The sequence below is a fragment of the Rousettus aegyptiacus genome, unplaced genomic scaffold (genome assembly GCF_014176215.1).
Source record: "Rousettus aegyptiacus isolate mRouAeg1 unplaced genomic scaffold, mRouAeg1.p scaffold_m13_p_13, whole genome shotgun sequence".
Classification (NCBI taxonomy): domain Eukaryota; kingdom Metazoa; phylum Chordata; class Mammalia; order Chiroptera; family Pteropodidae; genus Rousettus; species Rousettus aegyptiacus.
Genome location: NW_023416288.1, coordinates 30,061,968 through 30,083,484, shown reverse-complemented (window position 1 = coordinate 30,083,484; position 21,517 = coordinate 30,061,968). Strand labels below are relative to the sequence as shown.

At 33.7% G+C, this 21,517-nt stretch overlaps 1 protein-coding gene and 1 pseudogene across 1 annotated transcript in view; both read left to right on the top strand.

Moving 5' to 3' along the window:
- Nucleotides 1-21,517, top strand: part of TMEM196 (transmembrane protein 196) — a 139,395-nt gene that overhangs the window by 30,565 nt on the left and 87,313 nt on the right. The window lies entirely within an intron of this gene.
- On the top strand, nt 19,479-19,597 carry LOC118610919 (annotated as a pseudogene).

Below are 21,517 nucleotides of genomic sequence, written 5' to 3'. Positions count from 1 at the left end.
GATAAACAGTGAATATTGTTTTAGGGTAAGCATGTTCCATGTGATACGTGGAACATACTTATACTGAAATTAAAATTCAACCGGGTATCCTGCATTTTTATTTGCTGACTCTCACAATCCTAGAATCTCCGAATGCCACAGACTGCCAATGAATGCAGACTGACATTCTCCTTAGACTCTCTAGGAGCACCAGTAATATGTAGTTAAACGAGACCACTCGCCAGCCCCGCCCGTATTTCCTAGTTCGTGCAGTGTGTATTTATGTTCTTAGCTACATCTCTGAGTTCGGTAAAAGTGATCAGATGAAATTAATGAAATGTGGTTGAGCTCCTGGGAAGAAAGGTGTTGCATTCCTAAAAATATAAAGAAACCGGAAAGATGATTTAATGTAGTTTTTATACCTGTATTCTTCTGAAAAAGCTTTTCTTATGTTCAGAAGTTATTTTTCTGGCAGTTTTAAGTAGGCATTAGGTACCATTGTAAGACAATGGCCTTTTCACTTCAAGTGAATATTGTATAGGGAAGTAGTAGCATATTAGCTGCATAGGGCTTGTTAGAATCCCTTTACTGCATTTATGTAAAGAATTTAGTGTCTTTGTTGCTATTATTCAGGAAGACCTCCGAATCCTGAGTTTATTTTTTATTGCGCTTTTAATAAACCCTGACTTAGAAATCCTGCTTTCAGAGGTTTCCAGAGAAGCATAACTAATCTGTCAGTGATCTGATCTAATTAACAGTTTTCCTCAGCAGTGATCATTAGAAATCCAACCCCCCCGCCAGAAGTCTCTCCCCATGTGATGTCACAGGTGTGGTCAGATGCCTGTGGTCAGATGTGGGAGATAGCATATAATTTTCTGTCATTTGCATAAATGTCATCAGTTATCTCACATTTTTTATTTAAAATATAATTGCTATCCATTGGGTTAACACTTGTTTATCTAATATTTCTCAGTCACCCACCAACATTGACTGAAATTTTATAATTACATTTCAAAAGAAAGACAATATTTTTAAAAAGAATGAAAAAAGAGCTAGAGCCACCCTAAAGTTTTTTCTAGGCCAAAACTATCCTCGCTAAATCTTTTGTACTTCCCACATCTTCGATCTTTACTGTTACTGTTACATTCCCTTAAGGTACTTTGTCACAAGTTAGGTCTAAGCTTGACATTTAGGAATACTTAAGATTAGTGACAGGGCCCCTGCATAGGACTGACCCCACTGTTCAGTCACATCTCCTTAATAAATATGGAGTCTCCCCATCACTCAGAGGATTTAGGAGTGAGAACATACTGCTGTGCAGTATTTGATGCTGAATAAATTTTTTTTGAATCTCTCTCAGCTTTTTAAGGACATAGTGTCCCAAATATATTAATGAAAACAATTTAAGCGATACCAGAGGTTATAAAATTTTTATAGCAATGAGTTCTGAGAGATTATCTGATCAAGCTGTATAATTTTACTAATGAGGATAATGTCACTCAAGTAAATTTAAGAACTTGTCCCAAATCATGGCAACATGGAGACCAGAAGGCAGGGCTTCAAATCAGTGTTCTAACTGAAGCATTCCCACCACCACTAACACGGTACCTAATCACTGAAACCAGTGGCTCCTGAAAGTCCTTTTGGTTTAATGTCTACATGCTTTGGGTTTTGAAGGAAAACATCTGAGAAACACTAAAACCCTTGTGTCAACAATTTTCCATTCCCTTAAGGTACTTTGTCACAAGGCTAAGTTTTAAAGCTTGTGGCTTTAGTTAAATTTTCTAATCAAGGTTGAATTTAACAATATAAGCATACAATGATCTGTTTCCAATGCAATAATAGTATTGCATTGGAAATGTATGCTCATTTTTATTTAACCAAGCTCCTATTGATGATTATTTAGGTTTTCCTAATCTTTCGTTATTAAATATATTATTTAACATATAATACAAATATATCAATAGATAAATTCCAACAAGGGAGCTTACTCTGAGTTAATAATTAATGTAATCTACCTGGCTTGTTTTTTGGAATATTATAAGCAATTAATAACTCTACATTGTGATTATGATGCTTATTAATTTCAAACAATCTACTTAAAATGTTTAATTATCTTTGTTTTTTCTCCCTGCATATATGACTAACATATAAACTCATTTCCCTTTGAATTGTCTTCTCCGTTGGGTTCATCTGGCAAACCAATTTTACATAGAAGAGGTTCATAGCTTATGAAATATGGAAACATGGTCATTGGTGACTATTCACAGACTGGTTTTAGAACTGTTTTTCGATAAAAACTCATTTAGTTCTCAGTTCAAATTAAGCAACTTTGTTGTGACATAGATAAAGTCAACTTATAAGCTTCCTGGAATATCATTTAGAGCAAATATGCAGACATCTTCTTATTTAAAAACTGGAACACTGACAAACTCCAGCAGACTGGTTCTCACAGGCATTAAAACTGTGGGAACATACACAGTAACAGATCTGCTTTTCATTTTTGAGATTTCAATGACTTTACCATGGATAAGATGTAGCTATATGCTTATTTGAATTTATTGGTTAAAATAAAGCTTTGGATTAACTGGGGATTTCAGTTAAGTGTTCTATCCTTACTTTTTAAATTAAAAATCTAATTTGTCTTGACTATAGTCATATCTTCCAAATATTTTACAAAATGAAGAATATAATAGAAGAGGACAAGTAAACGTATGTTGGCACATTGAGGTAATTTTAAATGATTTAACCACAAGGTAAAATTTTTTGAAAAACTAGGCTTCAACATTAGTTACCTCAAAAAATTAATTCATCCATTTAATATATATGTATTTATTTTTGAAAGAAAGAAACAGCCTGGTTTCTTCATATGCTTTTTAATTGTATGCTTTTTGTTTGACTAAAGGAAAAGAAATATTTAGCATAATTTTGAACTGCATCCCAGTTCAAATAGCATGCTCTAAAGCTCAGTTTTATTAAGAGTATTTCATAGAACATAAGCCTGGAGAGATGCTTACATAAAAAAGAAAAGTTTCTGTGACTACTGTGTTTGGGGAACTAGACATCATGTTATAGTCTTGGAAATTCTCAATATACATTAGCTTTGAACATTTAACAATATCCCAGGTGATGCTTATGCTCCTGATACAAGGATGATATTTTGAGAACCATTATCTATAGGCCACCCTCCCACGAAGGTACTAGACTTTTTGAAGCTCCACGGAAACAAGTACCAATTAAATGCATAAGATGAGTAATTCCGGGACTGTGCGGAGGTGATGAATTAGGAAAAGAGTCTGCTGGTCCTCCAAACAGTTACTGTCTATAGAATCAGACCTCATTAATAGTATTATGCTGGAGGAAGGTCTGTTCTCCATTCATAAATCCTGAGTGTGAAAATAGGACTGAAAGCAAGGTTTTCTTTATGTCATATGGCTATAGCTTTGAGGCTCAAGTCCAAGTATCTCATATACCAAGGAAGGGGTAAGTTGTTTGCCTATAAATTTTAAGGTAGAAAAATAGGGCGAGAGGCCAAGTTTTCTTTCCTTCATGATTTCATCAATTAGCTGCCAGCTCCTGATCATGTCTCACAGCCATTGGCTAAAGTCTCTCTCTCTCAATCTGATATCCAGTCCTGCTAAATGATACCTCTCATGATATCTCAATTCTATTTTATGGAAATACTTGGATATTGGCATGTCATCCTACAACCATCAAAGGGAAGTATAATCAAATTGTACTTAAAATAAAGACAATATTAAAGGGCATATTATCAAAAGTTAAAGGCAAGTTTATCCCTTTACTGTGAAATGAGATAACAAAGAAGTTAGTCAGGTGGGGTGGCCGCCTGGGCAATCACCAATCAACTGACCCTGCAATCTTAGATCTATTTGATAATTCAGATCATAAATTGATCTGAATTATCCAAAGGCAGATGTCTCCCACATAGTTTAAGCATCAAATACACAATTTCATTTATTATTTGGCATATAAGATCTTATCCAAATAGAAAATAGGCTATTCTATGCAATTTCATTGGTCATTCAAGCAGATGTGTTTCCCATAATCAATATATTGAATTAAATGAATTATAAGAAGAACAGGTAAGATAGTTTTCTAAGGCTTTAGGAGTCACTCTTGCCCTCCCTTTCCTGCTTATTAAGCTAACCATCCTTCAGTGTTGCTGACAGTGATATTGGTAGCTATAATCTCGGCGCCTTATGTGTTAAAATGGTACCAGTTGCTCAAGAAGTAGCGTGTAGTGTCCAACCCTTGGGTCAGGAGAGTGGTATGAGAGGTAGGAATTGATCTGACTGATTCGTTGAAAGCAGTAGAAAGAGAGCTGACTTTTGTGTTAAAATTCATAGAACTGTATATTAATAAATGTCCATTTTACTATGATAATTTAATAAGGGAGTAGAGTTTTGATTTTTTCTTCCTTTTTATTAGTTTTTTTTTTCCCTTCCTTATTACAGTGGGTATAACCTCCAGTATAGTATTGAATAGAAGTTGTGGAAGTGGACAGTATTGCCTTTTTATTGATCTTAGCAGGGAATAATTCAGTCTTTCACCACAAAGTTTAATGTTAGCTTTGGGGTTTTCGTCATAGACAATTTATCAGATTGAGAATATTCTCTACTATTTTTAGTGTAGCATGTATTGTGTTGCACTTTGCCAAGCATTTTTATGCATCCATTAAAATTATCATATGATATGTCTCTTTTTTCCTGTTAATTTTGTGAATGAAATTTATTGGGTTTCAAATGGTAAACCAATCTTGCATTCCTGGAATAAACACAATTCAGGTTATAATCCCTTCTACATATTATTGAATTTGATAATGTTGATATGTTGTCAGGTATAAATATTTTAAGTAATATTGTGCTTACTTAATGAAGGACATCTGTTTATATCTTTAAATGTCTTTTGTGGTTTTCTTGAACTAAACTTTATATATGGTGAATTGCACAGATTTTAAGACTATGATTAAGTGAGTTTTGAGATGTGATTATACCCATGTAGTCTACATTCTAATAAAGACAGAGAACATTTCTATAACCCCATAAAATTTCCTTTTTCCCATACACAACCAATTTCTACTCTCCATAGGCAAACATTGTCATAATCGATTTCTATTAAGCTACCCACATTTTACATTTTCTTGATCTTCATGTAAATAATATAGCATTCTAATGTTCCTAGCTTCTTTTGCTCAACACAAAGTTTTGAGATTCATATGTTGTTGCATATGTTAGTAGTTTGTTCATTTTATTCCTGAGTAGTATTTTATTAAAAAATATATCACAATGCTTTTTAAATCTTTTATCTTATTGGACATTTGTATTGCTTCTAGTTGGCACTATTATAAATAAAGGTGACAAACATTCTTGTGTAAGTCTTCTGTGGATGAATTGTTTCATTTATTTGAGTAAATACTTAGAAGAGAATTTCTGAATCATAAGTTAGATATATGTTTAACTTCATATGGAAATATCAAATAGGACTAATGGAGATGAAGGCCACAGAACAAAATTAAAATTTTGATTGTAATGACAATCACCCTGTCACTTGACAGAATTGTGACAAAGAGGAAAGATTTAAAAATATAGCCTATGAACTAAACCTGGTATTCCATATATTTTTTTTAGGGCCTATGAATTAAGATTTTTTTTATATTTATTAAAATGTAAAAGGACTATTAACCTTTTTGCAAGAACAATTGCTTAACTTTGCTTCTTGAGCCCCCAAAACATAAATATCTACCATTTGACTCTTAGAGAAAAGTTTGCTGCACCTGAGCATTGTTGCAGTGGTAAAACAGTTGATGTCTAAGAATGATAATATAGGTTATCTAAGATAAACAATATAATTTTTAAGCAAAGAAAAAAATTATCATGAAGCATATATTGATCCAGAGATAATGAATGAAAAAATTTATCCAAATGTCTTATTGAAATACCTAATAGATAGAAACATTCCCAGAGACAAACTACATGGTCTACCATCACCAGGAGTGCCAGGATGATGAAAAATTAAACATTATAGAAAATGATAAAGAAATAAAAATGATCAAAAAGAGGAGAGTGAAACAAAGACCACACCCAGTTAAAAATACTATATCTAGGGCAATGCTGGGCAGGAAAATAAAGGAGGCTTTAGACAAATGATGATGATGATGATGATGAGCATGATGATGATGAGCATGATGATCATAACTAAAAAAAAAAAAGAGGAGAAGGATGAGGAAGAAGAGGAAGAAGAGGATTTTTTTGACATAAAAATAATCAGAATTTCAAAATGGAAAACCATCCAAACCATAAGTTGAGACTGTCCCCCAGTTGTAATCACGTCAGGGGACAATTGCAACTCTGCCACAGTGACCATTTGTACATCAACACACTATTTTAAATAAACCCCAAATGTATAGGGTCAATAGACACAAGATGTCAAGTAATCTTAATCATAGGTGAATTTAGTCATTGGGGAAAATCTCATGAACACAGGAGAGAAGGGTTGGGAGAACATGTGACAAAAGAGAACATCTTGTAACTTTATTAGATTAAACTAAAGTTATTAATAACACAATAATCGTACATATCTTATGTAGAGAAAATATTAATAATTTTAATAAGAGACTTACTATACTATATTACAGATATATGTGATGTTACGATCACGGGAAACTATTTGCAAAGTAGAGAATGATCGTTAGCACAAGAAAAGTACAATAAGCAGAAACCTTACTATATTTCTTAAGAATAATTCGATCATTCAAGAGAGCAAAAATATCCTTATCTTTTAAAAAGAATAATGGAAATAGCCAGTCTAAAAGATAAAAAGAAATTTTGAAATTGTACCATCTATTTGTTATTGGAGAAATAATTTCTTACTTAGGAATCCTTATATAAGGTAAGAAGAAAATCTCAAGGTTTTAAACGGATAAAATGAGATGAAAGAATATTACAGAAAGTCATGTATATGTTATAATTTTCTATGCCTCTGATCCCTGCACCAAAGTATCCTGGCTTTAAATTAGAGAAAGTGACATTAAATAAATATAGATCCTAGTTCTTACAGCTAAGATCATTGGGATTTGAGTTCAAACCTTATCAGCCAATTCGGTTTTGGATCAAAGAGGTGTAGTGAGCATTTTCCTTTGGTTCTTCTTCAAATGAGGCAATGAAGAATCATAGATCATTGAGATTTAATAGTTTAATTAAAAGTATATTTTAGAAAGACAAATAATGCCCCAAGGAAGCACAACGAAAAAAACAAAGTATGCCCAAAGGAGGCACATGGTCCCAAGCTCTGTAACCAACACAAAAATGCCACAAAAAAGAGAACCCAGAAGGCCAAAAAAGGGCCAGAGTAGGAAGATCTGCCTTATATTTCATCTATGATGGGTGGTTCCAAAGGCATTCCTAGGTAATTGACAAGTGAGCTCCTTTTGATTGATACCCGGGTGCTATATAACTCTTTGCCTAGTGCACATGTGCTTACCCAGAATTCTACTACCATTGGGGTGTTCTTTGGGCATCCTTAGGCTGGGTCCTTATTCCTTTGTTCCCCCTGTCACTCATGTCTGACTATCTAACAATTATATCTTCAAATTTTTCTTCTGCCCCATTACATTTCCTCTCCTCTGAGATTTCATATGTACAAATGTTAGACTACTGGTATTTCCCCACAGGTCCCTGAGGCACCATTTATGTACTTATGTTAAATATTTCCCCTTTGTTGTTTACATGAATAATTTCTATTAATCTGTCTCCAAATTTATCTACCCTTTAATTTGTCACTGTCAATCTGCTTTTAAGCCCATCTACTGGATTTTCATTTAAGACATTATGTATTTCAGTTGTTTTTAAAATAATTTTCACTTTTTTCTGAGATTGTCTTCATGATCACTTGTTATAGCTGTTATTATAGTTTTTAAAGCCTTAATCATATTTATAATAATTACTTTAAAATGTTTGTCAGCATAAACAACTGGATCTCAGTGTCTCTATACATTGCTCTTCTTTTAACTATAGGTTAACATATTACTATTTCTTTGCAAGTCTAGTAATATTTTTATTGCATGTTGGACTATTGTTTTGGTGTTAAGAAGCAAAAATATATATATATATTACCATCTAATTACCTTGAACATGCAGCACTTAGTCTCTCATTTTTAAGACATGAGTCTTTTCTGTTTTATTTTTGGTCTAAAGATAATTTTTTAGTCCTGTTTATTCTATTTAATGTGAAGTTATAGCTTTCTGTGATTTCAGAGAAAATCCTAAAGTGTGTAAAACAAGACTCAGATGCTATATTTTATCTCGTTTGCAGTTGACAGGAGCTGAGATATCTGCTTAGCTTTTTCAAATATCCAGCTGTTGTTTTCCACTAGTCTTCTTGGAGTTTTCTTTGTGCATTCAAAGGTCAGCCAAGGATTTGAGGAGAATTTATATGCTGATTTGGGGACTCTTACACTGTGATTCTTTTCTTCTCAAGATTTTCCCCTTCAATTTAGAGCTCATCTGTTAGCCCCAAACTCTGTCCTCTGACACCTCAACTTGATAAAACAGCAGATTTCTCCTTGAATTATAACTGCTCTGTGCCATATAAATTGGGAAAAGCCTTCCAGGAAAAGTCAAATAAATGTGAATCTGACTCAGTGCCATTTAATTCTTTCAAGGGTTGGATCTATATAATTTCTGCCTGTTTTTGATCATTTTAAAGTGCCTTCAAATTAGATTATAGATTATTTTGTTACAATAATTATAACAATAAAGGAGTTAGCCTTTATACACAAGGTATAAACTACTCTACCTTCCACAATCTAAACTTATTTCCTCCTGTGACATTTATAGGCATCTCTTCATTGTCTCACAGCATCAAAATATCCTTTGAATTTCAGTCTAAGTTAATTTTATAGCCCTCGTAATTGAATTTTTTGCATTGACTTTGAGAGGATTCTCTATACTCAGGAAATTGACTAGACTGTCTCTTGGCACATATTGCCACATATCAGTTTATTTATTCTACCAATATTCACCACCTACTATGTACTAGCTATTTAAAAAATTGTTGGGAATACAGCAATGAATAAAAGAGCAAAATTATAATAGGTGATTTATAGAGAGAAAAGAAAAATAAACAAAAATATGCAAATGATCTTAGAAATAATAAACTCTAGGAGATGAATGCTATGGATAAAAACAGAGTGGACGAGGACATTTTGGAATTATACTGTTTTCATATTTCTATTACTATTTTCTTACTGCCATCATTTTATATATACATCATAGTGAATAATAGTTGACAAGAGCATACTGTTACCTTCTTTATATTCATCCAAAATTATCCTAATTTACCAATAACGTTAAATACATCATTCACTTCTGTGATGTTGCTTTTGTTTATGGAAGTTTTTTTAGGTAATATAATTACCTTCCACACACGCACTTTTATCGCATGACTTTTATATTTTATATTCTTCAACCCATCCATGAATGTTCATCAATATTTCTTAAATAATTTCTTAAACTCCCACGCTTCAATCTACATTTTTCACTTTTCCAAAAAAAAAAAAAATCTGCTATTTTAGGAAAACAAATAAGATGGTTTTATTCCATGCTTATGATGAAGCAAAGAGCAGTTTATGACCAAGTAGAAACCATTTCTTTTAAAGTTACCAGGACTGATGCATGAATATAAATGGTCATAAAGTGGTGTTAAAACAATGACATAAAGAAATGTTCTTTGGCTTTAGAAAGGTTGTCTGTTTGCATTTGTGTGTAGGTGAGTGTGTGTATGTGTGTGAGATATATTAAACACATTTTCTAACAACTCAGTTTTCTTTTTGCTTCATGTTAAAATTTGATATGTATACACATGAAGTATAACAGGATCAAATTAATGTTACATAGTAACAACTAAGATCATTTTATGATAGTGTACTGATTGCTATAGTTTTCATTTTTTAGTATTAAATTAGCCTTTACCTTCATCTTCCTCACACAACCTCTGCTCAACATGTCTTTATTTTAAATCAGCTTTCAAAACAGAGAAGTATATGAAGTCAAATATGGTACCTGGGCCTTGTTAAGTAGGCTACAGATTGCCCCCCTGCTGATTATTCCTCTACCCATCATTCTTTGCATTATACATGCTTTTTGCTTCTTTTATTTTGTTTTTACTTTTTCTGAACGAGGAGAAGTCAAAGCCCTGCCAACCTTTTCACTAATTCTCAGGCTGTGTCTACATTATACTGGACACAGCTCAGTCAATTCGGCCAAATGGCTGATCGTTTCAGTCACTCCATGAGTTTAAAAGATGTCCGTTCTAACTCTATTGATTTGTTACTTACAATGAAGGTGTCAGTGTGATAACACAGAATAGACACAAACTCTGACTCAATCTGAGCTTGAGCCAGTCAGGAGCACAGACCTATGACTCCAGGGACTCCAGTTTCAGCCTCTGGCTCATTGTCCTATTTCAGTCTTTCCTGGTTTGCCTCTACTACAATGTTTTGAAACCGAGAGGGAATCTTTAATCCTATTCTTTTCATTTATTTGTCCCAGTTTTTAAAAAGCAATGGGTGAAGAAAGGATGTGGGTTTTGTAAACCTTAAAACCACAGCTTCATAAAACATTAAAGCTGGAGTAGTACCCAGTGTTCGTCTTACCCATTACAAACTTTGATCGGTGGATCTCTAGTATTCTTTCAGCTGCCTCAGAGTCTAATAGGTTTGTGTACAAGGTCAAGATGAGTGGGAGTACAAATTAAGCAGCATGTCTCCAAAGATGCTTGATGGACTGTGTTTTCTACCTCTCTCTTGAGGGCCACAAACCCCAACTCCTATACGCACATAGACATGTAGTTAGTCACATTTCATACACCAGTTCTGGTTTTCACAATTTTACATGGTGGAGTTCCAAAAGAGATTACTTTTCTGAAAAAATTTCTTCTGTTAAGAAAATATTTTAACAAAAACAATTCATTCGAATCTGTCATTTTACAGACTGAGATATTTAGGATCACAGAGGATGTGACTTTCTCAGGGTCACACTAATTTTCAGTGTTCACACTACACCATCTCAATACCAAAGAAAGGCTCACTCACTCAGTCTCTGAACCAACTCAGAAGGCCTTTCTGGGGCACAAATCTCTATACTAGAAAATCCAAAGAAAAGCTGAAGATGTTCATTTAAGAGACTTGCTGAGTGCAGTGTCAGAAATTGCTCTTGTTACCTGTTCAACTTCCATTAACTACTCATTCATTAGGTCTAAATACTAATTCATTCAATAAAATGATTAATCATGTATATACCATGTACAAGATGCTGAGGACATATGTATGAGAGAAAAAATTGACATAATCTCTCCCTTTTAACACTTAAATTTTAATGATTAAACTGATAAGTGAAAATAAATGTATAAGTATGTTAGGGCATAACAATTCTGTATTTTAATTTGAACGGTAATGAAAATAGCTATTGGTTATTGAAGGCTAGGGGTTCTGTCTAGATATCTATATCTTGCTATTCTATAAGACAGTTATTATTTCCATTTTATAGGCAAAGACATCGAGGCACATGGAAGGTTGAGTAAGGTGTTTGAGGATATATAACAAATTAAAGGCTACATCCAGGAGTGAAATTCAAGTTTGTCCAGTTCAAGTTCATTCAGTTCTAAACTCTTCAGTGGGTATAAGGGATTTTCTGTCTTTAAGAATCCCTAATAAAAGGAACATTTTAGTCTTTAATTGACACATTAAGGGTGGTGAGGGGAAAATATAAATAACTATAGTTTTATGTCTGTTAAAAAAGACAATACAAATGTTAGAAACATAACATTTTACCTAATTCATATTCTATAGCAAAGTATGCCTTCAAAAGCATGTTTATACAGGGTTAATAATTAAATGTTTCCTGAATATGCCAACATATATAATATATGCAAATCTATAATGAATCAAGCCCCTATTTCAACTTTTGGAAATTAAATATTAATGAAAAAGCTTTGCTCTACAAGTGCATTAAATACTCTGGAGATGTACACATTTGCAAGCTGTAGTTAAATCATGGCCCATTGAACACACTAACATTTTTATTTCCCTTTGGCATCAATTTCTGGTGTTCAATATTCTTAACAGGAAAATATTATGGATGAATTAGTTAAACCTATATCCCCAGGCATCTAAAATCACCCCTATGCATATAAAGACAATGACTCTAGCAGGCAACTAGGAAGAAAAAAAATATTTTAAGGACTAATGAGATTTTTTTTTTGATTTCTTTTTTATTAACCTTCATGTGAGAACAATTTAATCAAACGGTAGGATTAATTTAAGATGCCACTTAGTCTCTACATTTTCTTAATAACTTTGCTTTCATAAGGAATACTAGTCCATCTTCCATATGGCCTTAATTTCTTTACTAAAATTATTGGTCGAATTTGTATTTTATAATTATATATATATATTTATTTATTTATATATATTTGCTCCTATGAAATTAAGTTATTTCCCGTAGCATAAACCAAGATCTCAATTATAACATTTGGTAATACTTTATTTCGTCAAATCTAAGATATTAACTATAAGACAAATTATATACCACTAAAATAGAAAAAAAACACTAGCGCTTAAACCATAATATAATTTTTTAGCTCTTAGTATTTCATATATTTCATATTATCCTTTAAAAAAGAACTATTTGGATGGATTTACACATGTTTTTAATTAAATACCCACATGAAAAGATAAGTATAAGCAAAATAATGATAAAGTATTTCTAAAATTTCACCTCGGTCAATATTTAATTCCTCTGAATCACTTTTCAACTCAGAGTCATTAATGTCCAGACTTTTCTCCAAATATCAACTTCTCTGTAAAGAGCAATGCTGATGTAACATTTCTTAAAATAATGAGATCTATTCTAAGCCAAACATCACACGCTGTACCAATTTTAATGGTAACTTTTAATGGTAACTTTCTTTTTCTTACTAAGTGTCAACAAATTTTAGCTATCTTGCTATATTGAGCCCTATAAAGTACTTGATCTTTGCAAAAAAATTATGGAATTGTAATTATTTCTTTAATTCGCATTTGCTTCATTGATATATATTGATATCCTGTTCTGTTTCTATGACTTGCTGAGTATTCAATAATTTTATGTTCCAGTGGCAAATGATTGTGTATAATCTTTTTATGACATTTAAAATATCAATTAAACTCAATAAGTGTAGTGCTGATGATGCCAATAATTATTTAAAAATGACAATATATATGAGTAGCTTTGACCAAATTCATGCATGTGCAGGCTATGACAGCATTGTACAATGCCATAAACTCTATTTCATAGATGGATTTCAGAGACACTAAAAATAGGAGAGGGAGAAGTTAACTATTGTGAGCTACTATGCATTTTTCTGTTTATACAGGATCGAAACTGGTATCTGTTGTATCATTTCGGTTAAGTGTCTAAATATAATTAGATATTTTATCTATTCGAGTGTACTAGTACTGGTAAGAGATATGCTTTTATTTCCAATGTCATTTTTCAGCTTGAAAAGACAGGGGGCAATCATCGATAGTATGCTTGTGGAATTGATTAATAGCATTATGCATCTGATGAAGTCCTAGATTGTGGGCCCTAGAGCATTCTTCTCAAATCAAATGTGTGCATTTGAATAACTGAGGGATTTCGATAAAGTCAAATTCTGATTCAGTAAGTCTGGGATAAAGCCTGAGATTCTGCATTGCTAATAAGTTCTCAGGTTTCACCCATGCAGCTGGTCTGTAAACCACACCATAGGTAAGGAGCAAGAATATACCTGGAACATTCACTTTCCCTTAATGGATCTGAAATCTCTACCCTTCTCTCCATGTTTAACTCTTCTGGTCAAATCTTCCCTTTTGTTACGGATTGAATTGTGTCCTCCCAAAAAGATATGTTGCTGCCTTATGTCCTGGTACCTACGAATGCTACCGTGTATGGAAATAGAATCCTTGCAGATATAATCAAGTTAGGATGAGGTCATTAGGCTACACCCTAATCCATATGACAGATGCCCTTATAAGAAGAGGAAAATTTGGACACAGAAACTCACAGGGAAAACACCATGTGACGACAGAGGCAGAGACCTGAGTGATGCATCTATAAACCAAGGAATGGCAAAGATTGTTGGTCATCCTCAGAAGCGGGGAGAGAGGCATTGAACAGATTCTCTTTCAGAGTTCTTAGATAAAACCAACTCTACTGACCCTTTGATTTTGGACTTTTAGCTTTCAGTGGTTTTTAAGCCATCTAATTCTGAAATATTTAATTACCACAGTCCTAAGAAACTAATACAGTCATCCCTTCACGTCTTCCAGTATTCCTGTCCAAAATTCATGGACACTAGAGTTCCCTATATAAAATAGTGTAGTACATGTATACGGTTGGTTTTCTGCATTTAAGGATTTCCGTCTTTGGATCAAATATACTGTTTTTGATCCACAGTTGGTCAAATCCACAGATAGGGAATGCACAAATGTAGAGGGCATACTGTACATCTTCATATGCTATAATTTCAGTTTGCTATGGTTTTAGAATGATACTTATCTATGAGAGAATAAAACTAAATCAGTAATTTTTTTTTTCTTTTCTTTGCAAATAGTAAAGAAATTAAAAATGACGTGTATCTTCTCAGAACCCATACCTAAACAGTTTTATCATGAGAAAATCACTGATTACCCAGGATGTTAAGAATATTTAACTTCCTTGTATAAGTTAAACATGAGAAGTCTTTGATTTTTTTTTTTTTCTGGCATACAGTTTACCTAGTGCATTTTTTACCTCATTACCTCCTTGGCGTGGAAGACAGCAAAATGACCTAAAACTGCCCCAGGGCCTCGAGAACTGCTGACACAGTTATGCTTCTGAGAAACTGGGCCCTCAAACTAATTTTCCTCAGATTCCCAAATGATAAAGATACTTAGTGTAAGTTTATCCCTTTTTTGGTAATGAATCACAAAGGATCACAATTCTCTGACCCTCTTAATTCCTATTCTATTGCTGTTCTTTCCTGGAGTTCTTCACATACATATAGCTAGGCAAAGAAATGTGAGATAATTTTCCCTCTGTCGATCGCACGATATAAAATTATTGTTTATGTTTTTAGAGAAAGGGGGAATCTGGTAGAATTAAATAAGGAATCTGGGTAGTATAGCACTTAAATTATTTTCCCTTTATTATTTAAATAACTGTCCTGGAGGGAAGATGATTATACATTTTCATAACTTAAATAGCACTGAAATGCTATTTTTTGTTGTTGTTGCTTTGATAAAGTGTCTATCATTAATTACTTTATCTAATTAAACACATTAGCACTGGTTAAGAAATACAATTTTATTTCAAGTGTCACTTCGCAGCTAGAAAAAATAAAACTATAAGTGATGTGCCTGTGGGAATAGATTATGCCAAGAGAGAACAAGAAACTAAGCTCAACTTAATTTATGGAGATTGAGTTCTACTGCTCTTTGATGAATATATTGAACTCAAAGCATTTTCTCCTGGTTTTTCCTACAATGAAGAATAGGGACATAAAACATGGCATACAGTGTGGTTCCTGAATTGGCTTGTGCTGTGGGTGATGTGCTGGAAACACTCATCCCCCAGGTGCTGGAAACGTTGGTCACTGTGGGATCTCAGCTGAGTTCCTTTGATGGAAGCCATGGCTATATCCCATCTGGGGAGGGTTAGAGAGACAGCCTTCGTTCAATGACTGGATAATGCGGAGTTATCGAGGCTCAAGCTCTGGACAGCTCTGTAGGACCACCCCATGGACTGGCCAGAATCTTCGCTGTGATTGTATCACAGTTCAACTTCTTCTATCCTGTGTTCTGTCACTGACCGGCATTGATTCCAGGAATGCTCCCCCCAAAATCTCAGAATCTCACTCTGTTTTTCAGGTAACCAAGTTTAAAAAGCTCATAAATTCAAGAAACATAAAATAAATACGGACGGATACGGAATAGTGATAGTGAACACTGGAAGTGATACCGATAGTGAAGGATATTGATAACTTGATCTAGTGTGTAAGTTAGTTAAAGTAATGATCCCCCCAAATAGTCATGTTCCAATTCCTGGCACCTGTGAACATGTTATCTCACATGTCCAAAGGGGCTTTGGAGATGTGATTTAGGTTTGCATCTCGAGATGGGAAATTAGATTAGATTAACCAGAAAGGCCCATTGTAATTACAAGGGGCCTTAAAAGTAGAGAAAGGAAACAGAAAAAAATCAGAGAAAAATATGTGACAACGGAAATGAGGGCAGAATGATACATGGGAGGACGTCAATCTGCGGCTGTTGGCTTTGAAGGTGCAGAATGGGGGCCGCAGCCAAAGAACGCATGTAGCCTCTAGACACTGCACAGTCAGAGAAACAAATTCTCCCCTAGAGCCTCCAGAAAGAAATGCAGCTCTGCCGACACTGATTGCAGCTCTTCTAACCTAAAGAACTCTCAGATTATAAATTTGTGTTGTTTTGAGCACCAAGTTTGTGGTATTTGTTTGTTTGTTTGTTTGCAACAGCAGCAGCAATTGCAAAGTAATACAGATTTCCTGTGCATGTTCGATTGTGTGAGCTGTCTAGGAAAACCTGTGTCCTCATTTTACAACAATTAACATTGGATAATGTGGTCTGCCTGAGGTACTGAACTTGGTCTGAGTTGATTTCTCACTGCCTGCTCCATTTGGTGATCACCTTCTATTCTCAACCTTTTTTGCTTATCGTGCGATCCACAGGCAGCTGGGCCATGCCTGCGTGTGTCTTGACACATGACCACAGTTCAGAACACTGCGGTGTTAGGGTGACAGTGTCCGGTGGCTTCATAAGATGGTCCTTGTAGTTCTTTGGATCTAGATCCAAATCCTAGCACTATAATTTACTAGCTGTGTGGCCATAAATCAATTACTCAACTTCTCTGAGCTGCCTTTCCTCATCTATCAAATTGGGGTTACATATAACCTTACAGAGTTGTTATAAGTATTAAATTACAACATGTTCTTTCACAGTGTCTGGCACAAAACAGGCACTTAATGAACATTTGTTATTTTTATTATTATAGCACAGTTCAATGGTTCATTCTTTGAACAAATATTTTGTGAGCCCCTACTGTATGCTAGGAATAGATTTCCCAGGTTGCTTAATCATCACATAAAGATAGAACTGAATTTGATTTTCAGTTCTGGATATTACTATATCCAGAATTAAATATTTACTTTATATTTAATAAGTAAATTCGTTCATTAAGAATGGCTTTTATGATTTTTATTCAGTGTGGAAACTTCACATTATCTATATGAAAATATCTTGGACCAGCCCAAAACATATAAACTACACATAGAGAATCTGAAAAATACACCGTTTTCCCTAGAGTCCTTGGGAAAAAAAAATGTGTTTTAGTAGATTTCATCAAAAATGGAGGGGAAAACTTCAGAGCACTTGAGGTTATGACCGAATATGTGTTTTTACCCTTAGGTTATTTGACTCGAACAGCATATGCACATTCGGTATTTCATTAAAAACCACATTCCTGCTCAGAGACATAACAGATATATTTGCAGTGAAAGAATTTTATTTATTTTCCTATTGCAAGCTCTGCCAGAACCACATGGAAAAAGACCAAATAATTTATTACCTTTATAAATCCATTCACCTAGTTTTGAAAGACTTTTCTCTAAATACCAATTAAAATAATTTTATTACTTTTAGTTCTTGTTGAAATGTTTATAGTTAAAATCATCAAATAAATAATTATAAAAAATGTAAGACAAATAAAAGTATAACTATATAAGCTTAATAAATCAAATGCAAAGAAATATCATTTATTAATCAAACTATAGAAACTATTTTATGAAATCTAAAAGGGTCATTCTAGGGATGGATAAGTATAATGTTTGAGTATGAGTAAACTTTTACACATTTATTTATTTCAATTATGAAGAGAGGGTCCAGTGAAATCAAACACACAAGAGGAAAGAAAGAATAAGAAATGCTTGCCTCAGTGGGCTTGTATTTTGATGGTTAAGTCTCTCTTCTCACTGGAAAATAGTGTCATCAATTGATCTGAACATGGCTAAAATAATTCTTCAGGTATTTCAGTGCATTCCAAAACCAATATCACAATCTTATACTATTAAAACTAATGTGAAATTATTTGCAAAATTACTAAGAGAGTTGAAAGAGCCTTCAAAATAGGTTAGTAGAAACTTCTTATTTTCTAGAGAAGGAAATTAAAGTCTAAAGAGATTTACTATGATCCAGTTTATGAGTCACCCCAAATTAGAAGAATTTAGTTGTTGAATCTTTTGACCCCTCATGTGTTATTCAGTTTTATCAGCACCTCATTGAACAAGTTTAGTTCAAAACGACTTTTGACTGTTTTCCAAGATCCAGTCCACATTCAAGTGAGATTTGCTTCTAAAGCTTTTCCAGGAATGTGCCCCAGGGCTTTGAGAATAATTTTAAATAAGAGTAACAGAATGTCTCCAAGGCAAGCTAGCATCGTCTAGAGCACCACCGTCCAATAAAAACATTTCCTAATAAATACGTTGAAAAAGTAAAAGAAAATAGATGAACACATCTTAGTGATATGTGTATTTAATGCCACATATCAAATATAGAATTATGTCAACATGAAATAAATGTTAAAATTATTAATTAGATAGTTCATATGTTTGTTTTAATACCCAGTCTTCAAAATCAATGTGAATTTTACATTTAGAGTACATCTCAACTTGAACTAGACATAGTATTTCAAATGCTCAATAGCCAGTTTTGGCATGTGGCTACCATATTGGACAATACAGATTTGGAGTTATTCAAATTATTCAAATTCTGCATTAAAATTCAACTTCTTGATTTTAATTATAAACATGAATAATTGTTGAATAAATATTCAATTGGCAATTTTGGATTCCCTAAATGTTAGAAATTGCTCTGTTCTCATGTTCTGGATTTCATATTACATGAATATTGAAACCCTCGTGTCTTTCTTCTTTTTTCCCCTTTTATTTCTGTCTTCCCCTTTCATGCCATGTTCTGGGAGATTTCCTGTAACTGCTTTCTACTTCATTGGCTTAATTTTCAATAGTAGCTTTCGTTCTTCAAGGCCTCCATTGTATGTTTAAATTTGATCATTTTGTTTTTCAATCGAGGCACTATATTTTTAATTAAATTTATTGGTATGACATTGGTTAATAAAATTATATAGGTTACAAGTATACAATTCAAGAACATGTCATATGTATACTGCATTGTGTGTTCACCACCCAAAGGCACTATTTTTAATCTGTTTATTCCCTTTGATAGATTTAATTTACCTTTGACTCTCCCTGATATTATAGGTTGTATGTTTTTAATTTTCTCCCTTCTTTGGGCTTATTTCATTTGATTACTCAGAATAAGTTTCCTTTTTTTTTTTTTTTATAATATGTAACCTTTGCATAAATATTATGCTGGAATCTATGGCCATGTCACCCTGAATGTGCCCAATCTCATCTGATCTCAGAAGCTAAGCAGGGTCGGGCCTGGTTAGTACTTGGATGGGAGACCACCTTGGAATACCAGGTGCTGCAGGCATTAAAAAAAAGAAAAGAAAAGAAAAATTTGTAAATATTATGTTGGTAATTTATTTCAAAGTACTGTGGCAAAAAAGTGGACTACGTGTGTTGGTTTAGCTAACTTTGTTCTCATCTGAGGCATCGGTGTTTGAAGCAACTAAGCACATTGCTTGACCAGCAAGGGGTGCAAATAACATTACCTAAATTCACACCAAAAGAAACATCAACATAAAAGACCGTTGGAAATTATTTTGGTGAATTTTAGTGACATTCAAGATATGCGGTTCACCAGAATGGCAACACATTTCTGAAATGAACAACACGTAAATACCTAATTCAGCCTAGGTGCCGAATGCCTTTGCAGTAACACATGACTTCCGGACCAGAGTCTGTGTTACAAAGAGAACTGTATAGTGAAACTCAACTACAAAGCAGACTGATCTGCTGTCACATGTGTCTAGTCACTTGACTCAATTTCTCGGGAAAAAGCCCCATCACTGTGCCTGAAAGCAGAGAATGCATTCACCCCCAAGTCTGCAAGAACATGCTGTATGACCGTATTTGTATCCTCCTATTAAAAAATGTAGTTCATGTGGCAGATTTGGTCTAAACTTACTTTCATTTTTCACAGACCACCTGATAACTCGATGCCATATAGTATACACTCAACTTTATTCTCCAGAGGCTATCGATTATTGAACAGCCAATTGGATCAAGTCAGTTTAAAATGATGAGTTCAATCATTTTTTCCCATTACTTTCTTAATCTTCTCAAAGAAATATCCTCAATTCTGTTAATGTCATGTAAGTACCCATTGGGTGTTATGTGGCTTTCTGTTAAAGAATATTCCCTATCAAAGGGGAAAGAGGAAAGTTTGTTCTTTCTCTAGTTTTACTTGGTGGTATGTATTGCTGAAGAACTTCATCTTCTCTGACTGGCATGCCTGGATATCCAGGTAATGTCCCCCGAAGCAGGTGGGCATTCCTCTTCTAGGACTGAGGCAATCCCCACCATCTTAGGTGGGGTCAAGATTGTCTGTCTCTATGACATCCTGCAATATTTGCTCAGGGCTTCTGTCTCTCACTATTTTCCTTTACCTGTTTCAGAGTACTCTCCTGGGTAACCATGGATGCTTGGAGTTCCAAGGTATTATGGACCAGAGAGACATGTAGGTTTGAAGACTCTGAAAAGTTTTGAGTACATAATAATTTCCATTCCATGAGGGAAAGGCAAGAAAAGATTTTTAAAGCATATTGATATTACAAAATACTCACCAGTCTCATTTCAATGCTACCTTTTCCTATCTCGCAACAATCCAACCAAATTCCATTTTAAAAGTGGGTCAAAGCTATTTAACTCCTGTTATTTTATCCTTCTATAGTTTCTAGTCTTATCCTACAAGAACAGCACTACTTTTGCGATAACCCAGGATTATATCAATTCTACAGATTCCAGAGGATGGGTTACTGCTGACCGCTATAAATAAAACATCTGTAGCTCCACTTCTACTGTCTGCTGAGGTCTAACTGAGATAGCAAAACATCCTCAAATGTTTATTAGTGTCCAATAAAGGAAAGTCATTCTACAAATATGGAGACATTCACTGCAAATCTTCAACTTAAAAACATAATAGTAGACTAGATCAATTCTTTGCAAAGAAAAAAAAAGAATTTATACTTTTGTTGAATTTATATATTTTGTTGTTAATTCATTCCAATTATATTTTAATGTTAAGCATTCTTATAATTAATGTTTTCTTTTAATTATTTCAGGCCTTTGAAGTTTTCAGATATGATAGTTATTCTTTTATTTTATATTTATATAATTAATCATTGAGGATATAAGAGAAGGAACTTTTAATGTTGTGGAATTAAAATCCCAACTTGAAAAATTCACCAGAGACAACTCAGAATTCTTGACTTTTTCAAACATTTCATCT